This window comes from Palaemon carinicauda, chromosome 32, assembly GCF_036898095.1.
Source record: "Palaemon carinicauda isolate YSFRI2023 chromosome 32, ASM3689809v2, whole genome shotgun sequence".
Lineage (NCBI taxonomy): Eukaryota > Metazoa > Arthropoda > Malacostraca > Decapoda > Palaemonidae > Palaemon > Palaemon carinicauda.
In genome coordinates this window covers 31788166-31793165 of record NC_090756.1, presented here as the reverse complement: position 1 = coordinate 31793165, position 5000 = coordinate 31788166, and positions in this window count along the sequence as shown.

The following is a 5000-nucleotide window of genomic DNA, read 5'->3' as shown; positions in this document are numbered from 1 at the left end:
GGAGAGGTAGATTTATCTGAAGTAATTCTCAGATGGGTTATAGAAATGCAAAATATTCTTTTGGATTGATTATGGATGTTATAGGAAAGGCGATTACGATGCTCGTAGAAGGCAAGACTTTGTTGATTGATAAGATTACAAGCGAGATGGTGAAGTATGGTGACGATGGTGTGGTTGGAGTCTGAATGAAATATATCACTCACTCACTCACTAAATCCCGTCCGGAATTCTCCGGGTTGGGTCCTGCATCTGATATCGCCATTCTCTCTAGAGACTCCTATCCAATGCCATCTGTGCCAGCTGCTGAAATGTCTCGCCTTCATTTGCTTTCTTGAAGGTTTCCACCCACGTATCTCTTGGTCGTGCTCTCGGTCTATTTCCGGCCACTTGACCATGAAGCACTATCTTTGGCCATCTGTCCTGTTCCATCCTCTGTACATGCCCAAACCATCCATATATATATATATATATATATATATATATATATATATATATATATATATATATATATATATATATATATATATATATATATATATATATATATATATATATATATATTAAAAGTTTTGAACTAGACCATCATAATAAATTTATTATTATTATTATTATTATTATTATTAGTAGTAGTAGTAGTAGTAGTAGTATCATTATTATTATTATTGTTGTTGTTGTTGTTGTTATTTAAACTACAAGATAAAAGTCTCGAGTTAGCACAAGAAATGGAAGAACTTTTAAACACATCGGTAAATTATCAGGTCATAAATTTTCCCGTGATCTCCCAATAAAGGCAAATGTTTCGAATTAATGAACTGTGAAGTTTTATATGGGAAGAGATAATTAACATCAACAGCCAAGGTCCGTCCATTAAGTGACCAGCCTCCAAATTCCATTTCAGATTTAAATGTATGTATGTGTTTGTGTATATGAGTGTGTGTGTGTGAATATGTGTGTGTTTGTAGGTCTGTGTATATGCATATATATATAGTATATATGTATATATATAAATATATATATATATATATATATATATATATATATATATATATATATATATATATATATATATATATATATATATATGTATATATATAAATATATGCATATATATATATATATATATATATATATATATATATATATATATATATATATATATATATATATATATATATATATATATATATATATATAAATATATATGTATATATACAAACATATACATACATTTATATATATATATATATATATATATATATATATATATATATATATATATATATATATATATATACATACACAATTTAGAGAGGTATGGAAAAAATAATGATAGGAATAATACTTGGAGACATAAAAAGAGAAACATGGATACCAGAGTGTACTAAAGTAGAGGGTTTTTAACAACATGTAAGAAAAAGAAATGGACATGGGCAGGACATATAATATAAGTCACACACAATATATGGACATTCAAGATAACAGAATGGGTTTCAAGAGATTGCAAAAGAAGCCGGAGATGTAAGTGAAGACGATGGATTATTATTATTATTATTATGATTATTACTAGCCAAGCTACAACCCTAGTTGTAAAAGCAAGATGCTATATGCCCAGGGGATCCAACAGGGAAAAATTGCTCAGTGAGGAAGGAAAATAAGGAAATAAATAAATCATGAGAATAAATTAACAATAAATCATTCTAAAATAAGTAACAACGTCAAAATAGATATGTCCTATATAAACTATTAACAACGTCAAAAACCGATATGTCATGTATAAAATATAAAAAGACTCATGTCATCCTGGTCAACATGAAAACATTTGCTCCTACTTTGAACTTTTGAAGTTCTACTGATTCAACTACCTCATTAGGAAGATCATTCCACAACTTGATAACAGCTGGATAAAAACTTCTAGAGTTCTTTATAGTACTGAGCCTCATGATGGAGAAGGCCTGGCTATTAGAATTAACGTCCTGCCTAGTATTACGAACAGGATAGAATTGTCCAGGGAGATCTGAATGTAAAGGATGGTCAGAGTTATGAAAAATCTTAAGCAACCTGCATAATGAACTAATTGAACGACGGTGCCAAAGATTAATATCTAGATCGGGAATAAGATATTTAATAGACCGTAAGTTTCTGTCCAACAAATTAAGATGAGAATCAGCAGCTGAAGACCTGACAGGAGAACAATACACAAAACAAGGTAGAATGAAAAAATTAAAAGACTTCTTCAGAATAGATTGGTCACCGAAAATCTTGTAAGACTTTCTCAATAAGCCAATTGTTTGTGCAATTGAAAAAGACACAGACCTAATGTGTTTCTCAAAAGTAAATCTGCTGTCGAGAATCACACTTAAAATTTTAAAAGAATCATACAAATTTAAAAAAACATTATCAATACTGAGATCCGGATGTTGAGGAGCCACAGTCCAGACAGGGACGTTTGTTTAGACAGATTTTATCAATATATAAAGTCGATATTTTTTCCCTTCGCCATTCTAAAAATATCTTTCTACAGAGTAATTTTCTTCATTTCATGGGTAATTGAGTTAAACTAACAATAGGTTTAGAGAGGAATGATTAAGTTTTAATTTACATATGGGGGAGTGAGAGTAGGTATGTTATTCTATTAGTAATATAAGTAATCATTTCTCATATTGATTTTTTGAACAAAAGTATGATTATTACAAAATGGGATTATGTTTAGTGTTACTTTGCTAGCAGTGAAGTTGGCCGGGAAACAGCTAACACAGGGTTGAGACTTAGTCTTAGGGTTGGCTAAGGGCACATCTCCTAGGTTAGGTTAGGTGGGGAACCTTAGGTTAGGTGGTGTTCAACTTGTGTCTGTTTCCCTTTTAAAATAAAGGATTTCAGTCATAGCTTTTGGAATTGTACAACTTGTAACATTTGAAGGATATGGTCCCCCCTCCCACAATTATTTGCAGACTAACAGTCAAAAATACCAATAAACACACCAGGAATAGTTATTTCTTTCATAAGGAATATTGTGCTTCAGTAAATATTTACCGACATAATGATTACTCTCCCGGTTCTTTGCAACAAACTACAAAAGCTTCAGAGTCACTTCTATAAACAATAATAAGAAGCAATGAAAATTCAATCTGCCGAATAAAAGCCAATTATATAACGTTTTAATATTCAAGTCACAGGAAATCAGGAAATCCGTCTCTTCATTCTATCAAGATACAGATGGATAAACTGAATCTAGGCAATAAAAACCCTTCACATAATAATAAAACTTAGTAATTGGGTAGAAGAGAGAGAGAAAAAAAAAGAGAATCAGAGTTTCTCAAACAAAGAATTTGATGCTGTGATAGTGAAGATCTTCACCCGAAACCCATCTTGAAATTTGGTCTTCTCTAAGATTTGGTAACTTCAAGTGACTTTTGATGAAGTCTAAACAAATCCACACTGTCCTTTTCCAGTTTTTTCGATAGAAAAAGTCTCTCTTCATAGTTTATATGTGACAGATCTATTTTAACGTTGTTGCTGATCTTAAGATATTCTATATTAATAGTTCATTACATCTCTTATAGCATATTTGTTTCCCTATTTCCTTTCCTCACCTGGCTATTTTTCCATGTTGGAACCTTTGGGCTTATAGCATCCTGTCTTTCCAACAAGGATTGTAGCTTGACTAATAATAATAATAATAATAATAATAATAATCATCATCATCATCATCATTATTATCATTATTATTATTATTATGTAATCGTAATGCAGTGACCTGGTTGGAGTTTTACATTATCTCAAAGTTATTCAGTGATAATAATAGTGCAATTTATAGATATAAAAGTCAACCTAAATGATAGTTATAATGATAGATTGTTTGTCAAACTAAATCTCATTTGATTTCCCTTAAGAATAGGTTAGTGCCGGTCCTTTCTGGCTGTCTGTCTATTTCTTGCTTGTAGGCGTTTGTGCCTGTCCTTTCAGTCTGTTTAGTCTGTACCATTGTCTTCCACTCTCTTGGGTTAGAGTTCTCTTGCTTCAGGGTACACTCGGACACACTATTCAATCTTATTTTTCTTCCTCTTGATTTCTTAAAGTTTATATAGTTTACATAGGAAATTTTTATTGAAATGTTACTCTACTTAGAATATTTTAGTCTTTCCTCACTGGAAATAATAATAATAATAATAATAATAATAATAATAATAATAATAATAATAATAATAATAATAATAATAATAATAATAATAATAATAATCTCCTACTTTTCATCGTTTGTGGCAGTCCTTTTTGTCTGTCTTTGTCTGTCTGTTTGTTTCTTGCTTGTCAACGTTTTTCCACACCATTTTTACTGAAGAATTCTCATCCTAAATTCTTCTATTGACCATAAGAGAACGACCATTGAAAGTATATAAAAAACTAAAAAAAAATAAATTAATAAAATAAAAAGTTTTCTCGCTAATGCACCCTTTGTGTGGCCCATTACCTCTCTCAATGGCAGGTTATGTTCAAGGCAAGAATAAAGGTGCTTGTAACTTTCTTACTCTCCGACTTCCTCTTGCTTTCTCTGAAAAATAGGCTCTACCTGTTCGACCTGAAGCCCTGCCATTATGCTTCTCAGGGATGGCCAGTAAGGTGCATTAGGTCATTCTTGTGTAGTTCTTAGGTCACTCTTTGTTCGTTGGATGAGATAACAAGCAAAGTTTGCTAATATTTACAGAGCAGAGTAAATATGAAAACATGAATAAGCGCATGTCTGGGGGCTTTGTCCTGCAGTGGACTAGAAATGGCCGCATATGTTGTTGTCGTTGTATGTAGAACACTTTCCGAGTATTTGTGTGTTAACATGATCCACAAAGCTGTTATAGTCAGGGCCATCCACACTAGGATGCTTTGCTCTGAGCTATCAGACTAGTCTCCCACCATCAAAAATCCGCAGTGGCCAAACCCTTTAGATGTATAAAGGCATGCCATTGGCATTTGTTATCCAATGGATTAGAAATGGCTGCATTTGTTGTTAT